Source organism: Astatotilapia calliptera, chromosome 3, assembly GCF_964374335.1.
Source record: "Astatotilapia calliptera chromosome 3, fAstCal68.1, whole genome shotgun sequence".
NCBI lineage: Eukaryota > Metazoa > Chordata > Actinopteri > Cichliformes > Cichlidae > Astatotilapia > Astatotilapia calliptera.
This window is the reverse complement of record NC_137424.1, coordinates 3,156,165-3,171,541: the sequence shown is the minus strand read 5'-3', so window position 1 is coordinate 3,171,541 and position 15,377 is coordinate 3,156,165. Positions and strand designations below refer to the sequence as shown.

Here is a 15,377-nt window from a genome sequence, read left to right as displayed (position 1 = left end):
AGAAGCAACAGACTCACTTTCCTGGATGATGGAGATGCATCAAGACTTCATTGTGTGTTACTTCTCATTCAGCACAGACACATTATTCCTGTCAGGTCATGTCAGCTGTCACTCAGTACAACTGTGAACAACACAAACTTCTCTTCAATGTGTCACAGAAACACTAACCGTGTGTTCACACCGAACGCGATGGGCGCGTGAAAAAAGCCCCAAACGCCCCTAACTTGACGCGTGCACATTCGCACCTCTACGCGTGTACAAGAAAAATCCATCGCGCCCCAAAATATCATATTTTAACGCGCGTGAACCGGAAATGTGGGAGGGATGTGGGAGGAAGTTTTGCCAGACCGGTATATTTGAAAGATGGCAGCTGTCGAGCTAGCGCTTGAAGAGAGAGTCTCCCTTCTCTATGTACTGTGGAGAGCAGAGTAGCGGCGTAAAAGACGTCCTCGCCGTACCCGGGTCCATCAGGTCCTCCAGAGGCGTGAGCAGTTTGGTGAGTTTCACCACTTGCTCCAGGAGCTGCGCCTGGATGACGGCGGATTCCAGCGCTATCACCGTCATTCACTCGGCCAGTTTGAGGACCTGCTGTCCCGCGTCGGTCCCAGAATCGCCCGCCTAGACACCAATTACAGGCGCTCAATCCCACCTGCAGAGCGCCTGTCCGTCTGCCTGAGGTTAGTAAAAGTGTTTAATACGGTAGTCCTTTATTGATACCTGTGCTAATATATGCTAAACCATCCATTTATACACTGCTAACATGGATGTGCTATGCTAACAGTGAATGCTGTTGGTGTTTACTGAAAGCAAACTGTGGTACAGAGACGACTATAATATTTCTAGTGATACTCAGAAGGTCTCATCAAGTCCCGATTTAATTCGATTTATGCTGTTATCAGTGTTTGAATGATAGCATGGCTGTGGTGTCACATCAATGTATGCGCTCGGTGTTTGCTGATATCAAACTGTAGCATTAGCACCACTGAGCTAACCTTGTAGTGATACTCACTCCTTTTTATTTAGACCTGGTTTAATTCTGGGATAGTTGAATATTTGTATATAATCCCTGCAGCTGTCTGTTAGGATGCCTGGGTCGTTGACCCAGGGGTTTTGAGTTTATTATATTATTTATACTTTCTAGTCTTTGGTTTCTTTGAGTTCTGTCTTATAGTTTATGTCTCTGTCTTCTCTAGTTGCTCTGTCTCCCCTATCACCTGTATCCCCTTGTCTAGTTCGCGTCTCTGTGTATCCTTAGTTCCTATATCCCCGTGTTCAGTCAGTGTTTGTGTCTGCCCTGGTCCCACGTCTCTGTTCCCTCTGTAGTGCCTGCATGTGAGTCTGTGTTATGTGTTTCCTGTTTTACTTTGAAGGTCTCTGTCTTATCTCAGTGTGTTCAGTTTACGCTTCCTTTTGTCTCGTCAGTTCTGATTTGCCCCAGCTGTGTTTCCCTCCTGTTACCCATTCCCTGATTGCTCCCTCTGTGTATTTAAGCCCTGTGTTTCTCTGTGTCTGTGTCGCGATCTACCGTTTATTTTGCTGTGTGTTTTGTCAATCCGCCGGTGTTAGTTTAATTTTGACCTTTTTTCCCCAGTTATGTTATGTTTGAGTTCAGCATTAAAGCTGTTTTGGTTTAAGTTCTGTCTCCGGAGTCTGCACCTTGGGTCCTATTCCTGTCTGCACACAGCCGCACCTAACACTGTCAGACTCTTTAATGTCTCACTTCATTCCTACCTGATTGACATGTTTAGGAATTATGAGTGATTGGCTCACTGTAGTTGTGAAAGTTGCTACCAATCAAATTATGATATGTTAAAGTTAAAACAAAACACAACTGTTTTAGATATGATCTAATATACATTTTGTAATTATCCTTATAATTGCAAAATGTTTTATGTAAGATTTAAGTTTTGTGATTTAAATCTGACATCACAAAAGTATTTTGGAATTTGAATAATGTATTTTGTAACTGCAGTACACATAATACTGATTTTGAACAATTTTGTTCAGGTTCCTTGTCACCGCGGACTCCTTCAGCACCAAGCGTTCAGTTACAGAGTCGGTGTGTCAGATCACCCCCCAGGCAGCGACGGCCATCTGGGACTGTCTAGTGGACGACTTCATGGCTGTGCCTTCACCTGGAGACTGGCGGTCCATCACAGACGGACTCCAGGAGCGCTGGAACTTCCCTCTGTGCAGTGCAGCTCTGGATGGGAAGCACGTCCAGACAAAGGCACCCCATATATCATATAGGAGACACACACATTGATATACACTAAATATTTATTTCATTTCTTTTTTGTGGTGTCCAAATTTATGCACCTGCTTGATTTTGTTTAAACAATTATTGCACACTTTCTGTAAATTCAGTAAACTTCTTTTCACTTCTCAAATATCACTGTGAGTCTCCTGTATGATATATTTAACTGACATTTTTTATTGTAACAACCAACGATTTATACAGGAAAATGTCTATTAACAAGGTTGCCCAAACTTTTGCATCCCACTGTATTAGTATATTTTGTCATTAGTATAATATGAAATAAATTCTACATGTGTCAAGTCGTGTGCCAACATTTGCTGTGTAGTAGAACTGAGACATTAGTCATTATAAAAATTTATTTGAAATAATATTAAAATTCTCAAACAGAAAAACATTAAGGCAAGGCAAGTTTATTTGTATAGCACAATTCAACAACAAGGTGATTCAAAGTGCTTTACAGAGACATTAGAAATAAGAACAAATAAAAAGCATGATTTAAAATTAATTAAAACAAGCAAATAAACTAACTAATTAACAAACAAACAACAGTATCAAAACAGATAAAATCAGTAGTTAAATGTAAGTTTTGAAATTTAAGCTTAAATGGTAAATGGACTGGTTCTTGGACTGACATTCACACACATTCATACTCCGATGAATGCATCGGAGAGCAATTTCAGGTTAGTATCTTGCCCAAGGATATTTGGCATGTAGACTAGGGGAAGCCGGGAATCGAACCACCAACCTTCCGATCAGTAGATGACCTGCTCTACCGCCTGAGCTACAGCCACCCTTTAAACGTAAATATTAAAAATATAAGTATTTACAGAGAGACAGGAATAAAAAGGATCAGCTGCTCTCCAGAGCAGGAACAAGGCTGAGGAGGAAATGCTCCATTGGAGACTGGTGTGGACTCTTCAGGGACACCAGGGTGGCCAGCTCCACCACCGATGGACCGTCCTGGGACCCGTCCCTCATCTGCCTCGGAGCCGTCCTCCCCCGTGGGCCTGTAAAAAAGCACAAAACACAAAGAAATGAGAAGGCTGCTACTAGATTTTAATTTCAACATTGAAAAAAAAAACAAAAAACAGGTTATAATCAGATTGGTTGTAGATATTTAGTAAAGGTGATCACAGGCAATCCAACCGACTAAAAAGGTATCAGTGCTTGCTGTACATACCTGTGGGTGCAGCAGCAGGAGCTCAGGGACTGGGCAGCCAGGAGAAGCAACTGCGGATGCTCTGCTTCAGAATCAGTTGGTTCTATCAATACAGTATTAAATGTTAACAGGTTGAATATAATAATCATAGAGTAGACAGTGGTCCCTCATTTATTGCAGCAGGGGTTCTCAGAATAACTAGCCCCTGGCCACGCATTTTATACACTTTTTTCCACACACACACATGAACATTGGTCACAGTTCTCACAATTGATTCTCAAAGTGCAAACCTTTGTAGATTGCAAACCGTAAAAGTATTATTATGCCGCCGTTTGTCTTCATCTGCCCGCCACTTTCGTGCGCCTTTTTCCCTCGCGGTGCAGGTGTCTATTTCCGAATGAGGCTCATAGTTATGGGTGTTTTTGTGCTGTTTTCTTTATTGGACGTGATGGTTATCAAAACCAAACATGATAAATTTGGCAAGCGCAGGAGACACGACACGGAGCAGATTTGTCAATCAGGCTGCAGAATGCAATGCTGTACTGTGCAGAAAAAATAAAATAAAAAAAGAGGCAGTGACGGATGAACAGCGGGACCACTGTGTGCTGTTTATTAATAAACAACAAAATATATTCCTAAATGACAACATGCCTAAAAGCAGAACGGTATTTGTACGTCAGTGGGAAAATAGCTGTGGCTTGCTAGCTTTTGTGCGGCTTCCCCGGGTCAGTGAAAACTTGAGAGAAAACTTAAGAGAAATGAATGAACTTACCAGGTTGCCCGATCTCTTCACATATCTTCCTCCAAGCTCGTCCTTTATATTCCTGTCTCGGTCCAGAAAGCAGCTGGTGTCGTACAGCTCCGGGTTGTTTGCTACGGCATTGATTAGCCTTCCTTCTATTGAAGAATAAAGGGCTTTGGCTGGATCTGCCCCTTTGACCTAGGTCACAGCCACATCACCAGGCTCCTGATTGGTTGTCGCGGCGCGATTTGACGCTGGAGTTGAGATTTTTCCAACTCGAGCGGGGGACGCGAAACGCGTGTATGCACAAAATGCAACACATAAACTCACACGCTCGTCGGAGCCATTAATGCTGACTTTGTTATTTTGATCAAAGAAAGAAATCAGCACAAACTGTTTGATTCGTTTTTGTTTTGTAGGTTAAAGTGTTTCATATATTGTGCTCCTGAGTTAATGTTGCTGATCAGTTTGAATTCATTTTGATTGTTTATGGAGTTTATTTCATTTTATTTTTCAGTATCAAACGGTTCAAATGTTTATAGTTTTATTAAGGATGTAATTTATTTTTTATTGAAGGTAAATTGTTGCACTTTACTTTGTTTCCATCTAAAAGTGTTACATTGTTTCTCTTCCAAACTAAAAAGTGTTTCTGCTGCAGCTTCCTTTCACTCTTTATCATTTTCCAGTCAGTGAAAGTCTTTTTGTGTCCTCCTAAAATCCACTGTGCTCACAGTGAACACTCGTATGCTTAGGGATGGGTACCGGTGTCGGTTCTGACATAAACGGTAGTAACCAGACCGAAAAGCAGCGCACATTTCGGTGCTTTATTTCGGTGCTTTTTTTCCCCTGAGCTGTGATACACTTCTAGCCAATCATTTTACGTTTCCGAGGATAGTAGGCGGGGCCAGGTAGTACGTTCTGTTAGAGCAGAGCTACAGATTAGAAATGCCCAAGGCGAAGCGGTCAAAAGTCTGGCTGTACTTCACAGCAAGACATGCAAACTCAACAGCCTGCAACAAGTGCTTTAAGCTGATACTGTGATACTGTCAAAGGAGGTAACACCTCGAATGTGATGAAACACCTGGCGACGCATAGCGTTTTTTTTTTAAAAGCCGAGAAATGCACCGTATTTGATGGCAGCAGCAGCCGTTCTTCTCTGTTGTTCGCGTGTAATTTACGTTGAGTAGGCTAACAACGTTATTACATTAATGCATGTAAGGTGAACTAGCAAACATCATCATAGCTACATGCGGCTGTCTTCTTGTTTGATGGCAGATACTCCCTTCACCCTGGCCAAAAAGGCTAAAATGACCAAAGAAAAAGAGGGAAACAGCTAAATATGAGAGGTTTTTGGACAAAGTTTGTATTTTTTCCATTGTTTAAGCACTGCTTCCAGCCAAGAGTGATACCATATATGCCCCATAGCTGCAGAAAAGGCTAACATTGTTATCTTTTTACATAAAACCAGCTGAACATGAGAGGTTTTTGGACCAATTTTGTGTTCTCCATTCTTTAAGCACCGTTTGAGCACCGGCACCGTTTCAAAAGTACCGATTTGGCACTGGTATCGGATAAAACCTAAACGATACCCATCCCTACGTATGCTGTTGTGCTGTCACAGACTGTTATCAGCCGTGTAGCCGCTCATACCTCATTTATTCTTCTTGTTCTACCGTCAGACCCAGGCGCACAGCTTTGGTTGAAGTTCTTATGTTTGATTTCATAACAGCTCTTCAGACTTCCACTCTTTATAACTTTATAAGTATTTTTGACAAAGCCATCTTCTTTTACTCATCCACTCAGCAAGCTCCCAAGATAGTAACCTATCAACCCGCACACCCGCATAGCTTGTTTTTCTTTGTCGTTTTATTGGCAGTTGGTGGTGCATTACCGCCAACAGCTGGCTGGGAGAGTGCACCAGCATGATGCTAACCTGCATAGCTGTGTGTCGCGCCACTTCAAAAGTCATCCACGGCAGCCGGCAGGAAGAAAATATCCAACTACACGGTAAATGAGAAACTGCTTTGTGATCCGGACAAAATCCTCTTGGGGTCTGGATTTGGACCGGAGTCTAGGAGTTGGGGACCCCTGTTATAGTACCATATCACCCTATTAGAGCACTTTGCTCTCACACTGCAGGCCTACTTGTTGTTCCTAGAGTATTTAAAAGTAGAATGGGAGGCAGAGCCTTCAGTTTTCAGGCCCCTCTTCTGTGGAACCAGCTTCCAGTTTGGATTCAGGAGACAGACACTATACTTTCAAGATTAGGCTTCAAACTTTCCTTTTTGCTAAAGCATATAGTTAGGGCTGGACCAGGTGACCCTGAATCCTCCCTTAGTTACACTCAAAGAAATCTGTTGTTGTGGGCGTAGTTGTCTGCTGCTGAAAACTCCAGTGATTTTCCTGCAGTTTGACATCTAATGTGAACTTCGTGAGTCCAGGTAACTAACCACTCTTACTAGATTGTATCCTGCCATCTCAACAAGAACAAGAATTAAGTGTCTGAATTTTATGCAGATGCTACATGATTTAATTATGTTCACCACAGAAACATGAAATTATTTAGTTCAAATCACAAGTTTGAATCTTGTACATGTAACAACCACCCAATAGGTGTAGGCTGCTGGGGGACTCCCATGATGCACTGGGTGTTTCTTCTTCACTCACTGTGTGTTAATACACCTCTACGTGTTTAATCATGAGTTATTATTCATATCTGGCTCTTCCACAGCACGTCTTTGATGTCTTCTTTCTCTCAGCCGAACTGGTCACATGGCTGCCCCTCCCTGAGCCTCGGCACATCCTGTGGCTGCAGAATAAGCAGCAGCTCTAATCAAACATGATCAATCCTCAAGTGTCAGTGAGAATAAAAGAAAAGGAAAAGGAAGTCATTTGTCATGAGAAGTGGGGCTCAGGAGGTGGAGCAGGTCACCTGACAATAGAAAGGTCGGTGGTTTGATCCCTGCTGCTCCAGTCTGCATGCCAAAGCATCTTTACTGGTCGTGTTACCATGGTAACCCAGAGGAGTTTACTATAATAAGTATTAATTAATTCATTAAATGAGACAATCAGTCAAAAGTCAATCATTCATTTTTAATCAGCAGTGTTTTTGGAATCATCAGATAAATTTAAAACAAAACCAAAAACGCTGAACAAGTTTGTAAAGTTTTTTCTAAGCCAGTCGTCACAAACGTCTGTAAGTTTGAAGGTTTTCAGCTGACAGACGTTCAGGTAGTTTCATCGCTCTGGTTTGGAGGATTCAATGTTTATTAATCGTCCCTTCAGACGACCAAAGGCTGCCACGTGTACGGTAACAGCACAGACACGTGACAGACTAGACTTTCATGTGACAGCGTTTAATCTGTAAAAGATGACGTTGACATATTTTGGAGGCGTGTTGGTCACCAAACTGGACGTGTTCACTCACTGGAGTCTGTGTGGTTGTTGTTGTTGTTATTCACCGTCTTCTCTCTGACTGTGATGATGGTCCCATTTCCTTTAGACACAGTTAAAGATGGAATCTCCACAGTCACTTTACAGATGTGTGTTCCTGAATCCTCTGATGTTTGAAATGTTCAAAGATGAGTCTTTGCCTCCTTTTTCAGACACTTGGAGATTGATTTGCGTTGGTCTCTCTCTTAATTATTGTTTGATTTTTCAGCCAGGCCACTCTGAATCTTTCAGACGTTCTTGTCCAGCAGCAGGTGATGCTTACGGTCTCTCCCTCCATGACAGAAACATCTGGACTCTGGGTCACAACAAACATGCCCGATGAAACAGCTGCAAGAGACACAAAACTGTGAGTCAGTACAAGAGACGAGTCTCCAAAAGTTGGTTCTGTTCATCTGGACGCAGCGTTTTGTGGGAGAAACGTTTCGTCATCATCAGGTGACGTCTTCAGTCTCAGCTGCAGGTTTCAATCTTATAAACAGGACATTTGCATAATGACTGAAACCAGCCCACTGGGGCTGAGGTCAGTTCCTTCATCTTAATCATGCAGATTCTCATGACCATTGATCAACAACCACTGATCCATGTCCATGAGTCCCATTCACAGAGAGCTGGGGAATGGCTGCAGTCACAGCATGTAAGATGTGACAGAGGGACCCTTAGGCCCCTCCTCCATTCAGAGATGGTCTTTCCCTTTTCACGTGAATGGCCTCCTTGACTCCGCCCTCAAACCAGCGTTCCTCCCTGTCCAGGATGTTACATCCTCATCATTGAAAGAGTGTCCACTGGCCTGTAGGTGTGAACAGACTGCAGAGTCCTGGCCTGACGAGGTGGCTCTTCTGTGTTGTGCCGTCCTCTTAGCCAGAGGTTGTTTGGTTTCCCAGATGTATAAATCCTGACAATCCTCCTGCACTTAACAGCGTACACTATGTTACTCTGTTTGTGTCGGGGACCCGATCCTTGGGGTGGACCAGTGTTTGGTGCAGCGTGTTGAGGTGTTTAAAATCCACAGAGACCCGGTGTTTAGAGAAAATGCGTCTCAACCAGGGGCGATTCTAGGATCAGAGCTTTGGGGGTGCTGAGCACCCAGAGAGCTGCCCAGCCAGGCAAGATAAACTTTACTCGTCACGATGAGACGTCTTCCCCGTCTCTGTCAGTCCCTGCATCCCTACATGCCTCCAGTTGTCCCGAGTTCTCTCTGACTGTCTCCTTGGTGCATTTAAACCCCTGTTCCTTCCTGTCCTCGTCGTCTGTTGTTTTCGTCTCTGTTATCAGTCATCATAATTTTACCCTCTCTGTGCAAGTCTGCAATTTTCTGTATCAAATCATAAGATTCTTAAATTCATCAAGTCTCAAAACATGACATCACTGTTTTGTACATTTTAACACAATTTAATAAACATGCTTCAGCCAGTACCTTTTGATTACCCTTGTCTCGGTTTCTTGCTTTGTGGTAGATCTTTATTGTTTTCACTGAGATATTTGAATGCTAATCAATAAATCAATATTCAATTCTAAAAAAAAAAACTCTAATCAAACAGTTTTTGAAAAGTTTGTAACAAAACCATCAAATCTGATCAAGGTTATTTAAACGCTGCAAAAGAAGAATGGATTGGAATAAAAACATACACATCCTGACCTTAATTACTGGGGAGAATAATGAATGATGCTCATAGTGAGTAAAAAGTAAACTGAGTGATTTTTTGGACAGACTTTTAAAGTGTTCGTATAATATAATACAGATACATAAACATACACTCCAAAAATAGAGTCCTTGAAATGTACAAATTGTTGAGAATTCAGTTTTACCCCGGTTCTTTTTATTCCTCGAGCATCCAGAGATGGCACCGGACTCAGTAGTTATTTTCACAAAATCTTTATTCATCTTTATTCAAGCATGCACTTCTAGAAGGGAAGATGAGGCCGGTGTCCCTCTTCAAAAATCTTCACTCCTTTGTTGGTTACAGCCAGCTTTATAGAAGCGACCCCATCATAAAACCCCCTCTACGGTGTGGTGCAAACTCTGTCTGTGTTTATGTGCACGAGCACGTGAATGCCTACATGTGCACGTTCCCACGTGTCTATGTGAGTGCTCGTGAGTGAGTGTGTGCGCATACCTGTGTGTATGTGTGAGTGCACATGAGTGAGTGTGCGTGTGGATGTGTGTGCGTGACAGTTAAAACACTGTGGGTGAAGATATCTCCCTAGAGGTCATAAAACTCCCCCCACAGTTACAAATGTTAACACCCCCATCTTAAAACATCCTCTGGGGAATTTCCACTCAGTGGGGGAGAAGCCTTCCAAAATCTACTCCTAACTTCACAAGAGAGTGAGGCCTTTATTACTCTACACACAGTATCTCTACAATAGTTCTATATTCTACAATAACACATTTCTAAACTCTAAAATAAGCTAAATATTCTACAAAATGTACAAAATATTAATTTAAACAATTATAAAAATGAAGGCGACTGTGCCTATGGTACAATGTATAAAAAGCTCTTCACTGCAGACGCGACTAACACGGCTCTGCAGATTGTTTCTTTTATTTTAACGTCACCTCACCTTGAGGTTGGCAAATCTATCAGTGTTTGGTGATCAACTCTCTCAAGCAGTTTAACAGTTTCTGCTGTAACTGTCACTGCTCCCTGTCTGCTTCCTTACCTGATTCTTCCTGACCTTGTTCTTTCCCTCTTTCCTCTCCCCCTCTTTGAACTGATAATCATACACAAATAGATTGTATTAGATGAAAAAATTACATTAATATGAAAAAATACTATTGAAATCACTAATAAAAAAGTCCTCCCTCAGTGTACTTTCAACCAAAAGGCAAATAACCAAACACATGAACATCAAATAAAAGACATAAATACTGAAACACTGATCCAACATTATCCTTTATTGACGGATCATTTGTTCTTTCATTTTTACCTGAATGTTGCTGCTTTTTTTGAAAAAACGTCCTTATATCCATTATGAACCTGACTGGCACACACACACACACACACACACACACACACACACACACACACACACACACACACACACACACACACACACACACACACACACACACACACACACTGAGTGTGTGAGAGGTGAACGTCAGACAGTTCTTAGAAAATGTAGTTTCTCTTTAAGCTTTTAACGTCTCTTTTACCCCCATTTGTCTAAAACTACTTGACAGCCCTTCATGTCAGAGGTTTATTACCTGTGCAGGATGGAGCACATGGTCTCAGTCAGGCTGGACACGATCACTCCTACAGGAAGTAAATGCGATTTTATTTCACCTGTGAAATGATGAAAAACAGCAGAATAGCTCACGCTAACAAACGGGTGTTGAAATGTTTCATTTTCTGCTGTTTCACAGGTCAAAAAGGGCGTCGAAGCAAACTGAAGCTGAGCTGCTGCTGCTGTTGTAGTGCAGCATCTGCTGTGTGCTTCATCAGAGAACCTTCTGTACACAGCAGACAGAGGCTGCTGCCACTGAAGTCCATCTGCTAGAGAGCTTTAAACACTGGTTATTGAAGTGGCTTTGATGATACTGATACACAATCTTTGCTGCTGTCACAGGACAGGGATCCACCAGGGAGTAGTTGTCAGGATAAAGAGCCTTCGCTTCTCTAAATATAAACTGGATACTTGTAGGAAACTTTGGGAAGCAGCATTTTTCCTCATATCATCTAAACTGAAGTTAGCTCAGGTGCTTCTTCCATACTTGCTCTGCAGAAAGCCAAAGAGTTTGGAGCTCTGAAAACATTTGCAGCACAGCTGGATGTTTGTAACTTTGGTCACCTCTGTATCATCCCTCAGATTCTTTCTGCACAGCTTTGAAACCATGACAGCACGAGTGATGCTGAGGAGACGTCCAGTTTAAACAGACCTTTATTCCTGGAACACAAACACATGAAGTGATGCTGCTAAAGAAGAACATTTAATCGCACTAATGAATCAAGCATCTGTTTGTCTGTCAGTCTGTCAACAGTTCCTCTGATCGACTTCAGACTTGGTGGGTATTTTGTTTTTGCAGCGGTCAAAGTCGATCAGCGTGTTGCTTTGTCTGCTGTAAATCTGCCTGTACAAAGGGAAACATGCATGTTTTAGATGCAAACTCACAACATGGCTGCATTTTTGTGATTATGTGTGTTTTATATTGATTTATTCTATTATGTTTTGTATATGAATCTTTACAAGTGTGTCGATACAAAGGCTTGATTAAAACAAAGGTCTCAGCTGTGCTGTTAGGGATGCTCTCATATTTGTTTCAAATGTAATAAATCAAAGGATTTCAGGCTTTTCATCCTTTTTATTTGTTTGGTTCTAACAGCAGCTGGATAAAAACATGCAGGTGATGAATATAATTGTGTGATATTATGAGCATTGTGAATAAAGAAAGAGCAGAGATAGTAAAAAGGAAACAGGTGATGGACGTGAGATTTTCAGAACAAAAGCTCCTCAGTGAGACGATCACCTGGACACAAGGTCAGGCAGCTGGGACTCATCTAGAGAGCAAAATGGAAAAGTGATCTGTGCAGAACATCACTGTTGATTGCAGGTATTTACATCAGACTTCTTCTCTGAGATAAGAGCACCATTTGTGGGAAAGATGACAGTATTTCCAGGCTGGATGCTGTTTGCAGGGAGAACTGAATGAAAGTCTCCTGCACCTCAGCGCTGAGGTCCACACCTGTGAACACAGATGAGGTCAATCTGCTGCAGCACGTAGAGCTTTACTGATCAGCAGGTTCAAAGGATTCAGCAGAGCGTAGAGTCAGAGCTAAACGCCACATCACCATAGAGTTTGTTAACAACAGCTTTCTTTGCCCTTTGTCTCCATGGACTGAATCAGGGATACTCGTCATACTTCACCTCAACCACGTCACTGAGAGACCCCAGCCTGACACAGCAGCAGAGATGATGAAAGCAGAAACAGCAAACAGATGCTTCAGTTGTGTTTCTCTCTGTGTGTGTGCGCTCACGCCCACTTGTGTGTGTGAACTTTCCACGTACCTCAGCTTGTTTCTCCAACATGAGCCATCAGGGCTGAAAAACATCACTAACACATGAATTCTTTCTCTTTTTGTTATCACCTGTGATCATGTGTCTTATGTTTCTGTCATTCACCAGTTCTTGTATAGTTACGTGTAACTAGACTTCTGTGGGACGTAAATGATTGTTTTGTATGCAGATCTGTACAAAGGATGGAAACACTTGATTACAAAGGAGATCTCAGCTGTGTTGTTATGGATGGACTTCAACGTATTTGTTAAAAAAGAGAATAAAGCAAAGTGTTTTAGCTGTTTGGGAGTTTTTGTTTGATTCCATTCAGTTTTATTTCTATGGAGTCAAATAATAACAAAGGCTCTAGAACAGCCCTGAGTTTGTCCATATGACACTCCTCTGAAGAACAAAGACAAAGAGGAAGAAGGGGATTCGTTTTCAAGTCTTGTTTCTTTCAAAATAAAAGCTGAAATGTTTTGGAAGCATGATAATATTTCAGCCAGGATGCCGTCTCCAAGGAGACCTGCACCTCAGCGCTGAGCTCCACATCACGCCCTGTGAAAGCACAGATATAAATCTGCTGCAGTAAGAAGAACTTTACCCAACACAAGTGTAGAAGTAGACATTTGACTTTACCTACAACCTGTTAACAACAAAGCTTTCATTGCCTCTGTTGTTGATGTCATGTAGGACTAATCATACTTCACATCAGCCATGCACACGTCAGAGGATCTCCAGGCTTTCAGTGATAAAGCCAAGCAGATGATGTGAACATAGCAATAGTAAAACATGCATCATAATCAGCTGTATGTGTCGACTATGTGGCACCTCAGTCTTGTTGGCATGAAGAAAAGTTGTGTAACATGTAGCATAAGGGCTGCAAAGACATCATGTAGACAGCAGTCGTCTGTTAGTCGTAACGTATCTCCTGTTAAAGAGTTAAATGTGCGTTCTCCATCTCTGTCCTCTCACAGCTCGCCGTACACCAACTCCAGCTGTGGTAACCATGGCTGTGCCCATCAACACGCTGAAGCTGAGACGCCACCCGTCACTATGGCGACTCCAATAGGGTTACCTGTCAGCTGTGGACGCATGAAAGGAAAACAGCAGAAACACAGACATGTTTACTGGAACATTTCCTATTGACAGCTTTATGGAAAAGTGGGTTTAAACACTTTTCTATGTTTTACTTTGTTTATTTATGGATTTATTGTGAAAGGAATTTCAAAGGTTTAATTTGACCTTTCCCCTGTTTTTCATACAGACTGGAGACGAATGGATGGTGCTTTCTTTGTTTGTCTAAAGATAATGAATAAAACTCTACACACATCTTAAACCACCCTCCTTTCTATATATTTTGTTATATAAATGGAAAGTATATAAGACACAAACTGAGCTTATATGATACTAAGGACCCTGGAGGTCAGTCCACCTTTATAATTCAGCACAGCCTGGAGTCTCTTAGTCAAGCTTGTTTGTGTTTTCTGTGAGGAAGTTTTCAGCAGCAGCTCTTTTCTTGGATGTTGGTTCCCTTTGTTTCCATCCTCTGTTAAGATGTTTCAGTAATGTTGAGGTCTGGGGAGGCCAATCCATGGCTGACGTCCTGTGATGCTGCATTAGCAGTTTGTTCATAGTGAAAAATGAAGCCACTGCCAATCAGACATTTGCACAGTGGATCAACTTCTGATGGTACTGTCCTGAATTCCACACCTATAATATGTTTGCACATACTGATGAATATGTGCAGCTGATTTTCAGTCCAGTTCCTGTGTGACAGACGCCAGTCTTTCTGCCTGTGTCCTTCCTTAACAATAGAGCCATCCTTCCACTGAGACTGTTTCTGATGAGGCTTCACTGAGCAGTAGATGGATCCCTCAGCTCATCTAATCGTCCTCTTTCTAACACATGACTGTCAGAAACTGTTAATCTGCTGCAGCTCTTTAACTCCTCCACTTCTTTTTTTGTAATCTCTTAGTTTCCTCATCTTTTAAGGTGGAACTGCACACCAGATCCAAAGTCAACATGCTGTTATATGATGGAGTTGAACCTGTAATGGAGTTTGATTTAAACCAATCAGCAATTAAGTGAATGATGATGAGCAAAGATGGTGGAGGTGGTGGATGAAGACCCGGACAGCTGTGGTTGGCTCCTCGTATAGAGCAGAGTGAGGTTGTGTTTGCACATTATTATAAAACCATCTTCACCATATATTTTAGCTGCAGACAATAACATGATTTCTTTGCTGTGGTGATTTTATTCCACTTTGGTAAAATGGAAAACCATCATTTCTTGCTGTAATTCACACATTATTCCAAGAGCCTCAACACGAGCCTTGTAGTCCGACCATATATAGACAAATCAATAGTTGTGTTTGTAACAGCTCATGAACATGAATCGTTCCACATTACTTTAAAATCATTGTAAACTAAACTGGAATAAATGAGTGTTTATATATAGTTTTGTCTCAGCTGTTCATACACAGTGTTTCAGTTCTTATCAGAGTCCCACCGTCTCACTGTGGTGAACCTTTAGCTCTGTTGTAAGCGTGTTGTTAGACCAGCTTTCCCTCATTTAAAAATAATCTCTCATTAGAAATGGACATGATGTCTAAGACATAGAAATGCTTATTATGGGTTCACTTGATGTCACTGAAAAGATGCACATGGATAACGTGCAGGCCATCCAGCTCCAAGGTTTATCTCCTCACCTCGAGTCTGCGACACTCTCTCCGTGTCCTCTCAGATAAGGGCGCGCACATTTCTGCA

The 15,377-nt window shown here is 41.9% G+C and overlaps 2 protein-coding genes and 1 long non-coding RNA gene across 3 annotated transcripts in view; 2 read left to right on the top strand and 1 right to left on the bottom strand.

Moving 5' to 3' along the window:
- Positions 1-15,377, top strand: part of LOC113016285 (phospholipase D1-like) — a 386,460-nt gene that overhangs the window by 30,711 nt on the left and 340,372 nt on the right. The gene's annotated exons all lie outside the window — the stretch shown is intronic.
- The window catches only part of LOC145423945 (ribonuclease inhibitor-like), a 141,627-nt gene that overhangs the window by 99,910 nt on the left and 26,340 nt on the right, over positions 1-15,377 (bottom strand). The gene's annotated exons all lie outside the window — the stretch shown is intronic.
- On the top strand, positions 13,372-13,948 carry LOC145424085 (uncharacterized). The gene is made up of 2 exons (XR_013905040.1): positions 13,372-13,773; positions 13,877-13,948. It is a non-coding gene; the product is annotated as an uncharacterized LOC145424085 (long non-coding RNA).